General features: G+C 35.8%; 1 protein-coding gene across 6 annotated transcripts in view; it reads left to right on the top strand.

Moving 5' to 3' along the window:
- The window catches only part of LOC144968620 (uncharacterized), a 366,960-nt gene that overhangs the window by 172,530 nt on the left and 176,930 nt on the right, over positions 1–17,500 (top strand). The window contains exon 1 of one of the 6 annotated variants that reach the window (XM_078907130.1): positions 16,578–16,679. The exons of 2 other annotated variants lie outside the window; for them this stretch is intronic. The gene's annotated coding sequence lies outside the window, so the exon portion shown is untranslated. 3 more of the 6 variants (XM_078907128.1, XM_078907131.1, XM_078907134.1) reach the window with 3 other exon arrangements.

The following is a 17,500-nucleotide window of genomic DNA, read 5'->3' as shown; positions in this document are numbered from 1 at the left end:
GACAGTCATCTTGGCAAAAACTCTCAAACCTGAGACTTCAAGTATTTTATGTTTGTGATTTAAATGCTAAAATGGAAATTTATACTAGTATTAATATCTACGTTGACATATTTTAACCGGACTAAATTATGGGCGGGTGATCGAACTCGGTACCTTCCGGGTACGAAGCAAAGAGCCATGCTGCCCCAACATAGGCCTAAGTATCCACCGCAGAGTTCTACTATTTTAGTATTACGGTAGACTTCTGTGGAATCCACGCACGTAGACATGATACAGTCACACTTTTGGTCATTTTTATTTTCCGAGGGGGTTCACCCCCATTCAACATGAAAGCACCCTCACCACAATGACCTTTCAAGGCTCATTTCAGCCTTTCAAAGGACCAGGAGGTACCTAAACAAAAGTGGGCGGGGTTGTCAAATCCTCAACAGTAACAGATGCGTTATTTACACCTCACTTGGTAAATGCCTGTCCTCTGCTAGCTTATCGCTCGATGGTAGTAAAAGCTGACTACTAGTAGGGGGAATTAGGCTAAAACCGTGCAAATTCGGGTTGAAAGCATGAAAATTTGCATACAGGTTGCTAAGACCCATAGAAAAAACATCCGATATAGAACCACTCTGGCAATCAATCATAACGTATCGGTTTAAGGCCTTAGATTTTACCTATTACAGCTATATTAAACAAGGGAAATAACTGCGTAAAAATATATATTTTCTTCATATTCATTGTATTAGGGAAAATTAGGCTAAAACCCTGCACATTGGGGCTGAAATCCTGAAAATTGGCATATAGGTAGCTATGGCACGTATAAATAACACCTGATATAGAACCACTCTGGCAATTTATCATAACAGTGCTTTTTAGCACTTTTATTTTTTCCTATATAGCATTATTTATCCGAGGAAATAACCACGACAATACAATGTGCGTTCTAAAACTTTAAATACACCGGTAACCATTTAGGGTAGCTAACTGATGGTTATTTCGTGTTGTAACTAGTAGATAAAAGCGGGATAGGGGGGAGAGGGAGTGAGCGGGAAAGACCGAGAGAGAGAGAGAGAGAGAGAGAGAGAGAGAGAGAGAGAGAGAGAGAGAGAGAGAGAGGGAGAATTTTACTCAATACTGTACTAACCTAACTAGTAGATAAAATAGGGAGAGGGGGGAGAGGGGGTGAGCGGGAGAGAGGGAGAGAGAGAGAGAGAGAGGAGAATTTTACTCATTACTGTACTGACTTAACACCCCCCCCCACACACACACACACACACACACACACACACACACCCCGCATCTACACAAGTCCGTGCAAGGCAAACCGGACCTTAAACACTTACATCGGGTGCCGATACATTCTCTCTTACATGAACACTTGATGAGATTTTGGGACACTTTTGAAAATTCTGGAAATAAGCTCCACAGTGGTTCATGTCGATCGTCACATTTGTTGCAGGGTTCTCTTCTATAAAAGATATAATGTTAGCAAAAACTCGACTTCTTTCAAGAACTGTGACATCATGATTATCATCAGCAGTGACATCTTTTAAAGCTTTTTTTTTTAAAGTATCGTGCATGACAAATTTTATGGTATAGGGCGGTAGTGTGGCTCCTGAGCGACTAAATCTCTTCCGGCAATAAATGACAACATATCAGAATCTTTTATAGATAACGCTATTTCACGAATATTTTCTTCCATATCTGTTGTCATTACAGAATGGAGTATTCCCCGATTCCATGTTTTTACAAAAAAAAAAGCACGTTTGTTTATTATAGCCAATCTCTAATTTTGAAAGTTGTCTCATTATTCTCGTGGGTGGCGAAATATATTCATTCGGCGACTCCTCCAAGTCAAATGACGAAGTTTGGAATTCTTGTAGGGCAATTCTTTTAGATTTCTTTAATTCTAATCGCCTAATTTTGTTGGAATTAAATTTTACACGACAATACTTATGCCACTTAGCATCATTTTGTTTTAAGCTTTCAATAATCTCATTTCTTTCTGATGAATTAAAAAAATAGATACATCCAACTTATTTTCATCACAAATCAAAGAATTGAATTGTGTTAAATCTTCAAAAAGAGTTTCATAGCCTTGCCCTTTGTCATACCTCCTCGACTTAGAGGGACATTATAAACGGTCTGTGTTATCTTGTTGGCATATCAAACACTTGTCGCAGTCTCTGGGAGCAGTTCTTTTTGCTATTTTACGCGTATCTGAAATCATGCAAACGCATTCCTTTATAAGGCATATGCTATATTCTTTCATAACTGTATGTGTCTTTCTTTCGTTCTTTCTGTTAAAAACCCATCATCAGCAGGCAAAAATGTGTGCAACAGTATAAATAGAACATTCTCCCATTGTCCCTTTGAGGTAAATAACGTAAAGTAAATAACTTGCCACAATACATCATCATAGTGGTTGATGATGATGATAACGATGATAATTATAGCAATGTAAGTGGATGCTGACTCTTTACTGTCATCAAGTTTGACCGAAATAGGTTTTAACTCACGTAAAATGATTATAGCAGTATTTTTGGAAAGAAAAGAAAACAGAAGGAGGGGAGAAGGAGCACTGTCCTTTGTCAACACCGGTTATCGGCATTTATTGAGCTGTGTTCTGCTAGTCTGTTTTGTCTACCCCTCTACCCCTCTGCTCGTCTTCCCGTCTGCCCGTCCGTTTTAGAGCAATTGATTATACTTATTAAATCAGGTGCAGAAAAAATCTCATATTAGATATAAAATATTGCTCGCTAGACGTGAAATTGAATAATATTTACGATTAAATAATTTGTATGGTTCGTGAATCGAAAGTAAAGAAAAAGGAAAACATCCGCTTCGACGCTAAAAATAGTCACCAATGGGAATCCAAAGGATGACGTAAAACAACCTTTGGTCGGCTTGCCTCGAATGTTTAGACAATAAAAATGAAAGAAATTATTGTCGTCCATTTCAAAATTTTTTAATCTTAAAAACCTTGTATCTCAACTAATACTGATCTCTCAGAGTGGTTCTATATCATAAATTATAGGATTTTTCATATTCTACAACATTTGTAATTTTCATGCTTTCAAGCCCGTTTGCACAATTCAAGGGTTTTTGGACCTAATTCCCCCTACTACTACATATCATTTTACGTCTCCTCTCATCAGATTGAATTTGGGTTGTGAAATGACATTATATTGCGAAGATAGAATGTCCTGTTATGTTTGTATATGTAACCCAACCGCCTCGATCCAGTTTCATATCATGATGACACACACACACACACACACACACACACACACACAAACTCGAGCCTTTTTAAAGCGCAATATCATTTAAAGGTGCTCAAAGCGCAGTACAAAGGGTCCCTGACCAACAGCAAGACGTAACATGTAGAACGAGAAATGATGCGATATAACAATTTTTTTTTAACGGCGAGGTACTCATTTTACACATGATGAGAGAATGTGAGTAAATAGCCTTTTCCAAGGACTTAACTATAAGAACTGAAAGCGAGTGTCATACCACAAGACCACAAAGACGCTGAAAAGTGAATATTTAAAGTTAGAATGATCTGAAAATAAAACTAAACGAAATGTTAGTTTTTTGCATTCATTTTTTTTTATTCATTAAAAATCTTCAATTTTGAATTGATGCTATACCTTTAGCTAAAATACTCACAACTTCCACCAGCCGCATATAAAGTACCAACACACAAACCTACATATTCCCTTAGACGTTTTTAGTCTGATTGATACAATTTAGTGAGAAATAATCATTAAAATGGCTGTCTAAAAACAACAACAAAAAGCTGAATACCGTCAATTTCGATCCTTCTATTGGCCAGTTCTCAGTAAAGCATAATATAAATTTCACCTAAGTTTCACGTTCTTGGTTATTGATTTTAACTTTATTCATTTGCATAATTTCACCACGGCATAATATCATTTTTGGGCGACGGGTAATGTAATTATCTATTCTATGAAGCCACTTACGATTATGTTTACAATATCTTAGCCTCTTTTATCGATAAATCTTCCACACGCGGCATTATTTATCATCCAATATAATATGTTGGAGTGTTATAATATTTCAGTTTTTACTTTTTAATTTTAATTTATAATCCTCGTCTTGTTTATATCACAACACAACGGATTGTATGCCGTATTCACATTCATTTCAAAGGTTCTATTCTTACATCATTTGTGTATTCACAAGGATTGATACATGTGTTAATGGTAAAAGGCGAACTTGTCATGGTACATTATAATTGTGTTTTATTTAAAGAGTAGCCATTGCAAAATATTACAAATTGTACAACACCGCTGTTCACGTTATACGAAGTCTTTCCATTGTATAATGTTATAGTGTCTATTCAAGAGATGATTTTATAATCCACATAAAGTATTTGATCACCAAATGAAATAGCCAAATTGGCATTTAGATATACTTAAAACCAAAAAGCAGTGATCCAAACAGGCAATTATCCGTTCCGGAGTATGGGAAATATTTTAGCATTAAAAAAAACTAGGGAATGAAGAATTTTTGAAACCCATTGGGCTAAAGTGGTCTAATTGTTTGTTTTAATTTGTTTTGTTTTGTTGTTGTTTCTAAATTTATTTATTTTTGTTTCTTGTTGTTTTGTTGTTTTTTTTCTTTTCTTTTTTTTTTTTTTTTTGGAAGGAGGGAGCGGAGAGAGGGAGGAGGAGGGGGGGGAACTTGCGTTCATTGAAGCGGTTTTTGCTCTGTTGTGATATTATTGTATTTCTTATATACAAAGTGCGTGATTCATTATAACATACGTCATCCAAAGTTGCGTTGAAAATCACTTGATACATTGAAGTGTTTAACATGTTCCTTTATTAAATCAAGGAAATGAGCCATGGCCTTTCGATAATATATTATATTATATGGATAGCGATTCTTAAAAACATTTTCATGCTTTACTTCATTTGTATACATTTTCCTATCTCAATTTTGGCGGGTGGTTGGATGGGAGCATCACCCTTGAATCGTATACCTATGATGTTCTCATGGGTGTACGATCCGATAGTGATGTCGTTTCTTCTTCTCTTTACTAGCCTATCCTGCTTCTTTGGTTTGTGATTGTATTTTTGACAGGGGATATTTTTTTTTCTGTAAATCTTCTGCCTGTTTGTTCTTGGTTATTTATAATTTAGCTTATGATATCTTTAGGTTATGATTTTGATTTACATTTGTACTATTTTTGTTAGATTGCTTGTTTTTTTGTTTCAGCGGTCTCTCATATAACCTCAATTGTGTTGGAAGAGACCTAAAGCAACAAACAAAAATCTCAATTTTGTTTTATTTCGTTGTTGTTATGGTTGTTGTTTTTAAATAGGTTTTTTATCAGTTTGATGTGGTAAAGCGATTAAGAATTTTGCATTTGGTGATTGCTACGACCTATTTTCAAAACTTTCAATATTCTAAGGTGAATGCCCTGCCTTCAAGATGGTGTCATGCGAGGGAGGGTGCCATATTTTAAAGCTCATAATATTGCTCCTTTTCTTACAGGCAATAGATATGTTAAATTGTTGATATAATATATATATATATATATATATATATATATATATATATATATATATATATATATATATATACCCCTCCAATGAACTCGCCCATAATATTTCTTATCAAAATGTAATTACCTTACATACATGTATTTCTACATAGATTTGACTTTAAGAATTGTTGTCAATATATATTATATCGCGTCAAAATATATTTTCAGTAAAACAGGATGCGCGCAGGAGAAAATATTTCTTTAACTCCTACATTTTTTACAAAGGAAAACAGAGGCGCCTCATAATGTTTTTGCTGTTTTATACTACTGTAAAATAAGGTTTAATAATAAATTAGTTCTCGTCACCGCAAGCAATATATATATATATATATATATATATATATATATATATATATATATATATATATATATATATATATTTGTATATAAGCTTTTGAAATGTGGTGCTTGAGAAGGATGCAGAGAATATCGTATACTGCACACAAAACGAACGAAGAAGTGCTAAAACAAACATACCAACAAAGGAAACTAATGCCCTTAATAGTGGATCGACAACTATCCTTTTTCGGACACATAGTAAGGAAAGATAAGAATGAATGCCTGACAAGTTGTGGAAAAATACCTGGTAAACGCGCCCGGGGGAGACAAAGAAAAACACTCATAGACCAACTGAAGGGCTTCACCAACCTAACAATCCAAGAGCTGTTTGAAAAAGCAAGAGACAGGGAGGAATGGAGAGAGATAATTCATGCAGTATCCGAAGCCTGGACCAGGCATGGAACCTAGAAGAAGAGAAGATATTTGTATAGTTTCTCACAGCCAACTATTTATTCCCTATTTGTCACTCTATCAATTTTTTTAATGACATATTTTATGTTTAAAATGTGTTTTCACACAAATTCTTTATTGGATAGCACTTTGCAATTATTATCTTAGAAACAAACAAAAAAACTATTTTATTCGCTGCACTAGTGCATTAAAATAAGCCACAATTTTTCAAAACCCAAGCTTGAGTTTTTATATGACTCAATATCCACTTAGTGTACTCAAGCGCTTTGTAAATTTTCTAGTGAAAAGCATCCCTGGCGAATAATGTGCTTGTTTTCTATTTTGCAAGTGGCATAGGAATATACGCCAGTTTTTTTTTTTTTTTTTTGATAAAACTGGGAAAATGTGTGTTTTAAAAAAAAGGAATTTGCCACAGAGATATGTAGAAAGTGTTTCATGGACCCCGGTTAAGATCAAAGCAAGAGGGACACGTCATCACTGCACCACGCATGATACTGACCTCCACTGAAAAAAATTATCTTTTTAAATTTTGGCTAGAAATTTCGTCTTTAAATATAGATTGATCGAGAGTTTTAGACAAGTTGAGAGTCATCTTAATCGATCGATTTTTGAAGGACGAGTTTTCTGGTCTAAATTTCAAAAATGTGTTGTTGTTTCTATTTTTTTTTTCAGAACGCGATAGAGGTTTACAAACGCTTTAAATGAATCCATTTTAGTATAGCTATACAAATTAGATTTTTATCGCCCAAAAAAAAACAAACAGATCAAAGCCTGAGTTTGTTTCTTCAATAGATACACATTACTTTTCTACTCAAAGAAAAAGTCAAATTCTTCCTGTTCATGTTGTCAAAAGCTTTTTGGTGATAACATCTAAGCTATTAAGTGATGTATGACATTAGTTCCCTTTTCAAAGAATGTAGTTTGAAGATAGACTCAGTGTAATGAACATTCGACATACTGCTGAAATTGGTCCTGTGTCTTGTTTAAACCAGTTAAATGCCGTTCCCTGGGGAAAAAAAGTCGTATTTAAGAATTTGGCCAAAAATCTCGTCCTTCAAATAAATATCGATCGATTTAAATGACATCCATCTTGGCAAAAACTCTCAAACCTGAGACCTCGCGAGGTCCCAGGTTTGAGAGTTTTTGCCAAGATGAGGGTCATTTAAATCGATCGATATTTGAAGGACAAGTTTTCTGGCCAAATTTTTAAATACGAGTTTTTCCATACAGTAGTTAACTGGTTTATCTTCCGCTTCTAGCGAGACTGCTTTTAACATATTTTTTGCACTGTTGATTGTCGCCTCTGAAAGTAGAATAATTGGCTTTTATATATAATACTTAGCCTACCTAGATCCGTTTTTTTTTAAAAGTTTCATTAACCCTGTTTTACATTTTATATAAATGAAAGTAATACATGAGAGGGTGGGGGGGTTTGTGTTTATGTGTTTGTGTGTGTGTGTGTGTGTGTGTGGTGTGGGTGTGTGTGTGTGTGAGAGAGAGAGAAGGGGGGGGAGAGGAGTGGGGAGATTGTAGAAGATTTATATTATCATGCATCTTTTTGTATAACGTAAATGTAAATGTAAACGAGGAAAATAAATATATATCGAAATAAGAGAAGAATCCCCATTGTCTTCGGCCCTTTCCGACTCATGTATGAATGAGAGTCTGACTCTTGGCAGTGACGAATTTGGTAAAATGCTTCTACAAAATAAAAAACGACTAGATGACACATGCATGAAATAGAAACTTGGTCCTTTTCGGGCAATAAATGATGCATTATAAAGCGCATTGAGCATGGTGATTTCAAAGTAATGTGCTATAACTTGTTCATATGTATTTCATATATATATATATATATATATATATATATATATATGTGTGTGTGTGTGTGTGTGTGTGTGTGTGTGATAGCATTTTTTCTCCTCATACAGCAATATCATATTTAATATTTGTATAACAAAATCAACTCTGATACCATAAGCAATATACTATTAAAATCAATATATATAGTATGTTGGTATGAATTTGTCAATAGAGATAATAATTTGATTTCAAATATGATTTATTATGGGGAAAAAATCATAATGAATTATGAATCATTAAGTTTTGCGTAATGATAAGAAAGCATAGTTTGTGACCCACCTCGTCTCTCTGGTATGGTGTTGGTGTGGAGCGGATACAAAAAATAATTAATTTTAAAAAGTTATAGTCATCAGAAAAAAATTACATCTTGGGTTTGCAATCCGAATGAAGCTTACATTTACTCCACTCAATAAAACTCATAAACTTTCTTAATTTAAAAAAAAATCATTAAGAGTGTAAATTTGATTTTAAGCGTCACACTTTCACAACGTACCGTTTTGAGACTGTAGGTCATATATGTACTAAGATCTTGGTGCGCGTCGAATGTATGTTTTAATCCGAGCATATCAATCTGGGTCACGATTATACAGTTGATTAAATGTTGATATTATTACTTTTTAATTAGTATATTATTTATCGGTGCAATGTGTGCCTTGTGTGTTAATGTTTGTGTAATATACACATTGATGAATGTTTGGCCAATGTTTGTTTATGTGTGTTTGTGGAAAACTGAGTGTCCGTGTGTGTGTGTGTGTGTGCATCTGTGTGTTAACCAGTGTTTGCATCTTACCACACATTATTGATGATTTGCGTTAGGGTAAAATACAAAGCTATTAACCCCCCCCCCCCCCCCCCCCCCCCCCCCCCCCCCCCCCGATCAAGCTTTCCAACACACAATACGATGCATCACCTTTAAAGTGTTTAGTCTTTTATAGATAGTATGCAGATGACGTCACTCAGGCCTTTGTTATTGTTTTTGCCATCCGCGTTTGTGAGTTGTTCTCACTAAACTGTATTAACCAGACTATAAAAGTTCATGGTTACACAGAGTTTGTGTGTTGGTCCGTTATACTTCCGGATGGCAATGTTGTGAACTCCTTGGCCAAGCTCATTCTATCTATATGCACGTGTGTATGCGTTTATGAATGATTGTGTTTGTGGTTATTTATCTGTGTTAGTAGATAACGGTGTGTATTTGTGGGTGTGGGGGTGGATGTTTGTCTGTGTGTGTAACAATGTTTGTATTTTACTCACAGCCTCCTTTAGTACTGTTGAGTGTGCTGTTGGCTTGGGACCCCTTGTAAAGCTCTTTAACCAAATTATTAAGTGGGTATTGGTCTACACTATAAAGCTCATGTGTGAGCTCATAATATTTACAATGATGATTATGTGAAGGGATTGCGAAAAAAAAAACCTGACGAAAGCTTAACATAAATCACATCGTCCGCAGCTTTTACTGATCCTTAAATTTAACACTTAAGGTACCAGGAGCTTAAGTCATTAAAAACTATTACATCGTCCTTTAAATAGTTGAAACTACTTACCCATTCATTGCGTTGTAAGCTCCTTTAGTGAATAGCTTAAGTTCAAAGTTTTAACTTAAATGCCATTTATTGCAATATTCAATTCTGTTGAATTCGAATCCAGCTTTAATCATTTAATTACCATACTCTAGAAAGTCACGCATAAAAAATTTGGCCAGAAAATTCATTCTTCAAATATCGATCGGTTAAAAGAACCTCATCTTGGCAAAACCGCTCAAACCTGGTTTTTTTGTTTTTGGTTTTTTTTTACGATAAATTATTAGAAAACATCAAGTGTGAGCAGCAAGATTGATCAACTTGAATGGAAGCCACTACAAACTAGTAAGAAAGCAGCACGCCTGACCATGATGTATAGATAGTATGCAGATGACGTCACTCGAGCCTTTGTTATTGTTTTTGCCATCCGCGTTTGTGAGTTGTTCTCATTCAACTGTATTAACCAGACTATAAAAGTTCATGGATACACAGAGTTTGTGTGTTGGTCGTTATACTTCCGGATGCAATGTTGTGAACTCCTTGGCCAAGCGCATTCTATCTATAGATAGTTCGAAGATGACGTCACTCAGGCCTTTGTTATTGTTTTGCCATCCGCGTTTGTGAGTTGTTCTCACTAAACTGTATTAACCAGACTATAAAAGTTCATGGTTACACAGAGTTTGTGTGTTGGTCCGTTATACTTCCGGATGGCAATGTTGTGAACTCCTTGGCCAAGCTCATTCTATCTATATGCACGTGTGTATGCGTTTATGAATGATTGTGTTTGTGGTTATTTATCTGTGTTAGTAGATAACGGTGTGTATTTGTGGGTGTGGGGGTGGATGTTTGTCTGTGTGTGTAACAATGTTTGTATTTTACTCACAGCCTCCTTAAGTACTGTTAGTGTGCTGTTGGCTTGGGACCCCTTGTAAAGCTCTTTAACCAAATTATTAAGTGGGGATTGGTCTACACTAAAGCTCATGTGTGAGCTCATAATATTTACAATGATGATTATGTGAAGGGATTGCGAAAAAAAAACCTGACGAAAGCTTAACATAAATCACATCGTCCGCAGCTTTTACTGATCCTTAAATTTAACACTTAAGGTTACCAGGAGCTTAAGTCATTAAAAACTATTACATCGTCCTTTAACTAAATAGTTGAAACTACTTACCCATTCATTGCGTTGTAAGCTCCTTTAGTGAATAGCTTAAGTTCAAAGTTTTAACTTAAATGCCATTTATTGCAATATTCAATTCTGTTGAATTCGAATCCAGCTTTAATCATTTAATTACCATACTCTAGAAAGTCACGCGTAAAAAATTTGGCCAGAAAACTCATTCTTCAAATATCGATCGGTTAAAAAAAACCTCATCTTGGCAAAACCGCTCAAACCTCGTTTTTTTGTTTTTGGTTTTTTTTTTACGATATTATTATTAGAAAACATCAAGTGTGAGCAGCAAGATTGATCAACTTGAATGGAAGCCACTCCAAACTAGTAAGAAAGCAGCACGCCTGACCATGATGTATAGATAGTATGCAGATGACGTCACTCAGGCCTTTGTTATTGTTTTTGCCATCCGCGTTTGTGAGTTGTTCTCATTCAACTGTATTAACCAGACTATAAAAGTTCATGGATACACAGAGTTTGTGTGTTGGTCCGTTATACTTCCGGATGGCAATGTTGTGAACTCCTTGGCCAAGCGCATTCTATCTATAGATAGTTCGAAGATGACGTCACTCAGGCCTTTGTTATTGGTTTTGCCATCCGCGTTTGTGAGTTGTTCTCACTAAACTGTATTAACCAGACTATAAAAGTTCATGGTTACACAGAGTTTGTGTGTTGGTCCGTTATACTTCCGGATGGCAATGTTGTGAACTCCTTGGCCAAGCTCATTCTATCTATATGCCGTGTGTATGCGTTTATGAATGATTGTGTTTGTGGTTATTTACTGTTTAGTAGATAACGGTGTGTATTTGTGGGTGTGGGTGGATTTGCTGTGTGTGTAACAATGTTTGTATTTTACTCACAGCCTCTTTAAGTACTGTTGAGTGTGCTGTTGGCTTGGGACCCCTTGTAAAGCTCTTTAAACCAAATTATTAAGTGGGTATTGGTCTACACTAAAGTCATGTGTAGCTCATAATATTTACATGATGTGATTATGTGAAGGATTGCGAAAAAAAAAACCTGACGAAGCTTAACATAAATCACATCGTCCGCAGCTTTTACTGATCCTTAAATTTAACACTTAAGGTTACCAGGAGCTTAAGTCATTAAAAACTATTACATCGTCCTTTAAATAGTTGAAACTACTTACCCATTCATTGCGTTGTAAGCTCCTTTAGTGAATAGCTTAAGTTCAAAGTTTTAACTTAAATGCCATTTATTGCAATATTCAATTCTGTTGAATTCGAATCCAGCTTTAATCATTTAATTACCATACTCTAGAAAGTCACGCATAAAAAATTTGGCCAGAAAATTCATTCTTCAAATATCGATCGGTTAAAAAACCTCATCTTGGCAAAACGCTCAAACCTCGTTTTTTTGTTTTTGGTTTTTTTTTTACGATATTATTATTAGAAAACATCAAGTGTGAGCAGCAAGATTGATCAACTTGAATGGAAGCCACTCCAAACTAGTAAGAAAGCAGCACGCCTGACCATGATGTATAGATAGTATGCAGATGACGTCACTCAGGCCTTTGTTATTGTTTTTGCCATCCGCGTTTGTGAGTTGTTCTCATTCAACTGTATTAACCAGACTATAAAAGTTCATGGATACACAGAGTTTGTGTGTTGGTCCGTTATACTTCCGGATGGCAATGTTGTGAACTCCTTGGCCAAGCGCATTCTATCTATAGATAGTTCGAAGATGACGTCACTCAGGCCTTTGTTATTGGTTTTGCCATCCGCGTTTGTGAGTTGTTCTCACTAAACTGTATTAACCAGACTATAAAAGTTCATGGATACACAGAGTTTGTGTGTTGGTCCGTTATACTTCCGGATGGCAATGTTGTGAACTCCTTGGCCAAGCGCATTCTATCTATAGATAGTTCGAAGATGACGTCACTCAGGCCTTTGTTATTGGTTTTGCCATCCGCGTTTGTGAGTTGTTCTCACTAAACTGTATTAACCAGACTATAAAAGTTCATGGATACACAGAGTTTGTGTGTTGGTCCGTTATACTTCCGGATGGCAATGTTGTGAACTCCTTGGCCAAGCGCATTCTATATATAAGATAAAGAACAACCTGGTGGCGATTTCAAATTCTGACCTCCAAACACCGATACAAACATCTAAGACTTTCCTATATGGACAGTTTCATTCCCCTGACCTAATGTTATCCTTCATGTCAAAATCTTCATGAGTGAAGGTGGACATTAAACAAAGATTCAGAACCTGGGACCTCACGAGACTGATTTTTTGGGAGATGCTGTTTTTTGTTGTTGGTTTTTTTGTGTTTTTTTTGTTGTTGTTGTTGTTGTTGATTTTTTCTCTACATTGTCTGGCTCCCTACGTCGAGGCCACCAGACTGACGAGCTAAGCCACAAATGCCGTTATTTTAAGTCTCCAATTATTACAGGGAACCCCCCCCCCCCCTCCCTTCCTTTCCTATAACCAGACAGCAAGTCGTGTAGAAATACAGTATCACTACCCCCCCCCCCCCCCCATCCCCACCTTCCCTTACTGAACCCCTTATCAACAATAACTGATCTATAGGGATTTACTCGCTAATCCGGATCAATCCGCAGTATTACAGTTTATAACAGTTTATAGACGTGTAAAGTGGCTACCTGATTCGAGATTGAGCAGTTGGGGTGGGGGGGGGGGGGGCAGAGATGGTGCCGTTGATAGATGATCTCTCTCTCTCTTATTGTCACTTTTCCTTTCTCGGTTGGGGTCGAGATCTTAATTATCATGATGATTTCATGTTACAAATACCTTAGCAAGTCCCCTTGGTCTGGTATTATCTCAGAGAGTACCAGTTGCCGAAAAGTGAAAAAAATTTCTTTTTTTTAACTCTGACTTTCCAAATCGATATGAAACTCCATTTGGAAAGCCAGAGTTTTTATATTCATTTTTTTTTTACTTTTCGGCAACTGTTACTCTACAAGATAATACCAGATCAAAGAGACTTGCCACATTTTTTAGCGTTATGCGACTTGACGTCATTTCAGCTGTCGATAATAGTTAAATTATCTGGCCCATTTATTCACCAACTTTAGTTTTCACTCTCCATTCCAAAAAAAAGGTTGTAAGTCAACACGTTAAAAAGCCTTTAGTTTTTTAAAAATATTTCTGATATAACTTATTAAACATTTGTTTAAATATCCTAAATCTGGCTTTTCCAGACGATATTTTGAAACTGTGCTGCAGTTTCACGCTACTCTAAATGGCATAAATAGTTATAATATCTGGCCCATTCATTCACAAACCTTAGGGTCATTTCAAATTTTACGACTGTTTGCACATCACTACAGAGAAGTTTGTAAGTCAACCCTTTATAAAAGTCTAGGAGCGTGGTATGGATTATAGTATGGACGACTTGCACTGATACTATAAGGATAATGTGACTGGTTGTGGAATGCGTCCTCCCCCTCCCCCCCTTCTCTCTCCCCTCTCTCTCTCTCTCTCTCTCTCTCTCTCTCTCTCTCTCTCTCTCTCTCTCTCTCTCATCTCCCATTCCCACCGCCATCCCTTCACTTTCTCTCTGCCCCCTCCCCCTCACAATAGCCTAACATTCTGACATTCCCTCTTTCCTCTCCCCCTCTCACTTTCCTCCCTTCTCTCTCTCTCTCTCTCTCTCTCTCTCTCTCTCTCTCTCTCTCTCTCTCTCTTCTTTTTTTTTTTTTCTTTTTCTCTCTCTCTCTCTCTCGCTTCTCTCTCTCTCTCTCTCTCTCTCTCTCTCTCTCTCTCTCTCTCTCTCTCTCTCTCTTCTATCTATGTCTGTCCCCAATAGCCTGACATTCTGATAATCCCTTTTACCCTCCTCCTCCCAATTCACTCCCTTCCTCTCTATCTCTCTCTCTATTTCTCTCTATCTCTCTCTATCGCTCTCTCTCTCTCTCTATCTATCTATCTATCTCTCTATCTATCTATCTCTCTATCTATCTATCTATCTATCCCTCTGTCTCTCCGTCTCTTCTCAATATACTGACTGTCCATTTCCTCTCCCGCTCTTCCACTCCTATCATCCCCTTCACCAATCCCCATAAAGTATGCCACTGAGACAGTCCTATATACGTAAATCATCGTCCTAGAGCACGAACTCTGAGATAACTTTATAAGACCCCTCTGCCTTCTCTGCAGTGCTCTAGCAAATCACTTTTATTGTATTATTTTTCTGGCCAGGAAACCTATACTTCAAATTTAAAATCCAAATTCAATTACCTTCATGCGAAAAAAAAAAATCCCAAATCAGAAACTTCTATGAAGTCTAAGGTCGAGACTTTATGACAAGTTGACGAATTAAATAACTTTCACCGATACCTCTACAGTATTCTGACCAAAAAAAAAAAAGTTGTTTCTGTATTTTTTTTTTTTGTTTTTTTTTTTAAATCTGGCTAGAAAACTGTCACTTCGGATATAGATCGATTACTCGATTACTAGAAACTGAAACTTCCTTCATGCCCAAGGCTAAAGAATTTTGACATGTTGGAATTCTGTTAGATTACTGTATATAATTTCCACCTCCTCTCTGCATTATCTATTGTTTTTTTTGTGTTTTGTTTGGGTTTTTTTTTTTTTTTTGTTTTTTTTTTTTTTTTTTTTTTGTTGTTGTTTTTTTTTGTTTTTTTTTTTTTTGGGGGGGGGGGGGGGGGGGTGGGGGGGTCATTTTCAATTTGGCCATAAAATTTTCACTTAAAATATCGATCGATCACCATATCGCGATTCCTCCATCTTGAGGTCATTGGTTTAGATATTTATGATAAGTTAGTGTTCTGTGAGATAACCGTTACGACCTTTATTTCATCTTCTGCAGTACTGAGACTGTCTTTCAATTTGGTCAGAAAACTGCCACTTCTTATATATATATTATATATATATATATATATATATATATATATATATATATATATATATATATATATAATGGTGTGTGTGTGTATGTGTGTGTATTAAGCGATCTTTGGTCAACCTTTGATGTATTTGCCTTTCTTCCACTTGCAGCAGTCGTGTTTATGATAATCAAGACTAAGATTTATTTTTATTCAATTGGTATATTATACAACGCGTACGAGTTAGTGTGTCCGCATTTAAATACAAATCTTGTATATAAACACACATCTTTAAAACTTTACTCCCTTGACTTTCTGATTTTTTTATCGTTTAGATTAACATTGATCGTGTGTTGAATTTATAAATAAATGTCTAATTATGTTTTAAATATACAGATTAAATTCCGTTTGCTTTATTTGTATATCTTTTTATTATTATTATTATTATTATTATTATTATTATTATTATTATTATTATTATTATTATTATTATTATTATTATTATTATTATTATTATATATTTATATAATTTTTCTTTTAGGTCAAGCGAACTGCTACATGCCGATGACTTCTAGCAGTCAATCCTCGAGTTCTTACATAGTTATATTCGCATTCTTTCATCCCAACAAATTTAATTACTTTTTCATTCCAATTTTACCACCCCATTAAACCGCCTCTGTATTATGTCCACGACTGACCACTATCTTCCAATTCCCCCCCCCCCCCTTTTTTTTTTTCCCCCACTCCCAATCCACACAAAATATTGTTGGTGGAGGAGGCATGGCGGGGTCATCTTTGTTTGGTCTTGTCTCGAGTCAGCGGAGACTAGACTAGGTAAAGTAAGGGGGCGGTTGAGAGTTTTGGCCACATCATAACGACAACAAACTTTAACTGTATAACAAAATAAATGGTGTATGATATTATTCAGAAGTAAGACATAACTCTCATCGAAGTTGTCGACAGCGAGTTGATGGCGTGGTTAGTACGTACTAGTAGTAAATTTCTCTCTTTTGGATTGTAAGGGAATTCGTTCATCCATTTGGATTATTAAACAATTTCTTTCATGATTTTCAAGTGGTTTATGCTGTGTTTTTTAATAAATTCAAAATGGAGTTACCTCATGTACTTAGAACAATTTGGTTTAACTTGGATAGTATTGTCGTAGTAACTTGTTCTATAAGTTGTTTTTTTTTTTAATTCATGGTATGCCTTTAGGAACAATAATCACTTGTTCTACCTGCCAGATCGATCGGTATCAAAACACAAACTTTTGTGTAACCTTTAACGTCTTAGTCTGATAGAGGGTTTTATTTAAAACTAATCACCCATTTGGCGGTCCAACAACAAATGACAAAGAGACGAGTGGCGTCAATTTCATTCACCCTATACATTGGTGATCGTTTTTTAAGTAAAGTGAATTATATCGAGTACGTTGGTATGTTTTGTGAAGTGTGTGTGTGTGTGTGTGTGTGTGTGTGTGTGTGTGATTGTGACAAACCGCGCCTTCGATTAAAGCGATGTCGTAGTCGTATAGCGAGACGCATCGCTTCGCCTTCTTTCACCACAACCACCACACCATTACTTTCATTCATTCATTCAGTCATTCTATTCTAATTCTACAGTCGCAGCTCATTCATTCGAGCAATGAACGATGACGATTTTCTTTACTTTGGAAGTTCGTGAGATTTAGCGTGGTAGATAGATAATATATTTACCCTTGTGGAATGTAGAGCGATAGATAGAAAATATTATATTATCTTCTGTATGTGTTTGTGATTTTGGCTTGAATCAGTTTATTC

This window comes from Berghia stephanieae, chromosome 3, assembly GCF_034508935.2.
Source record: "Berghia stephanieae isolate SIO BIC M18660-M18661 chromosome 3, UCSD_Bste_1.3, whole genome shotgun sequence".
Taxonomy (NCBI): Eukaryota; Metazoa; Mollusca; class Gastropoda; order Nudibranchia; family Aeolidiidae; genus Berghia; species Berghia stephanieae.
Note: the sequence above shows the minus strand (reverse complement) of the source record. Positions and strands in the feature narration are given on the sequence as shown.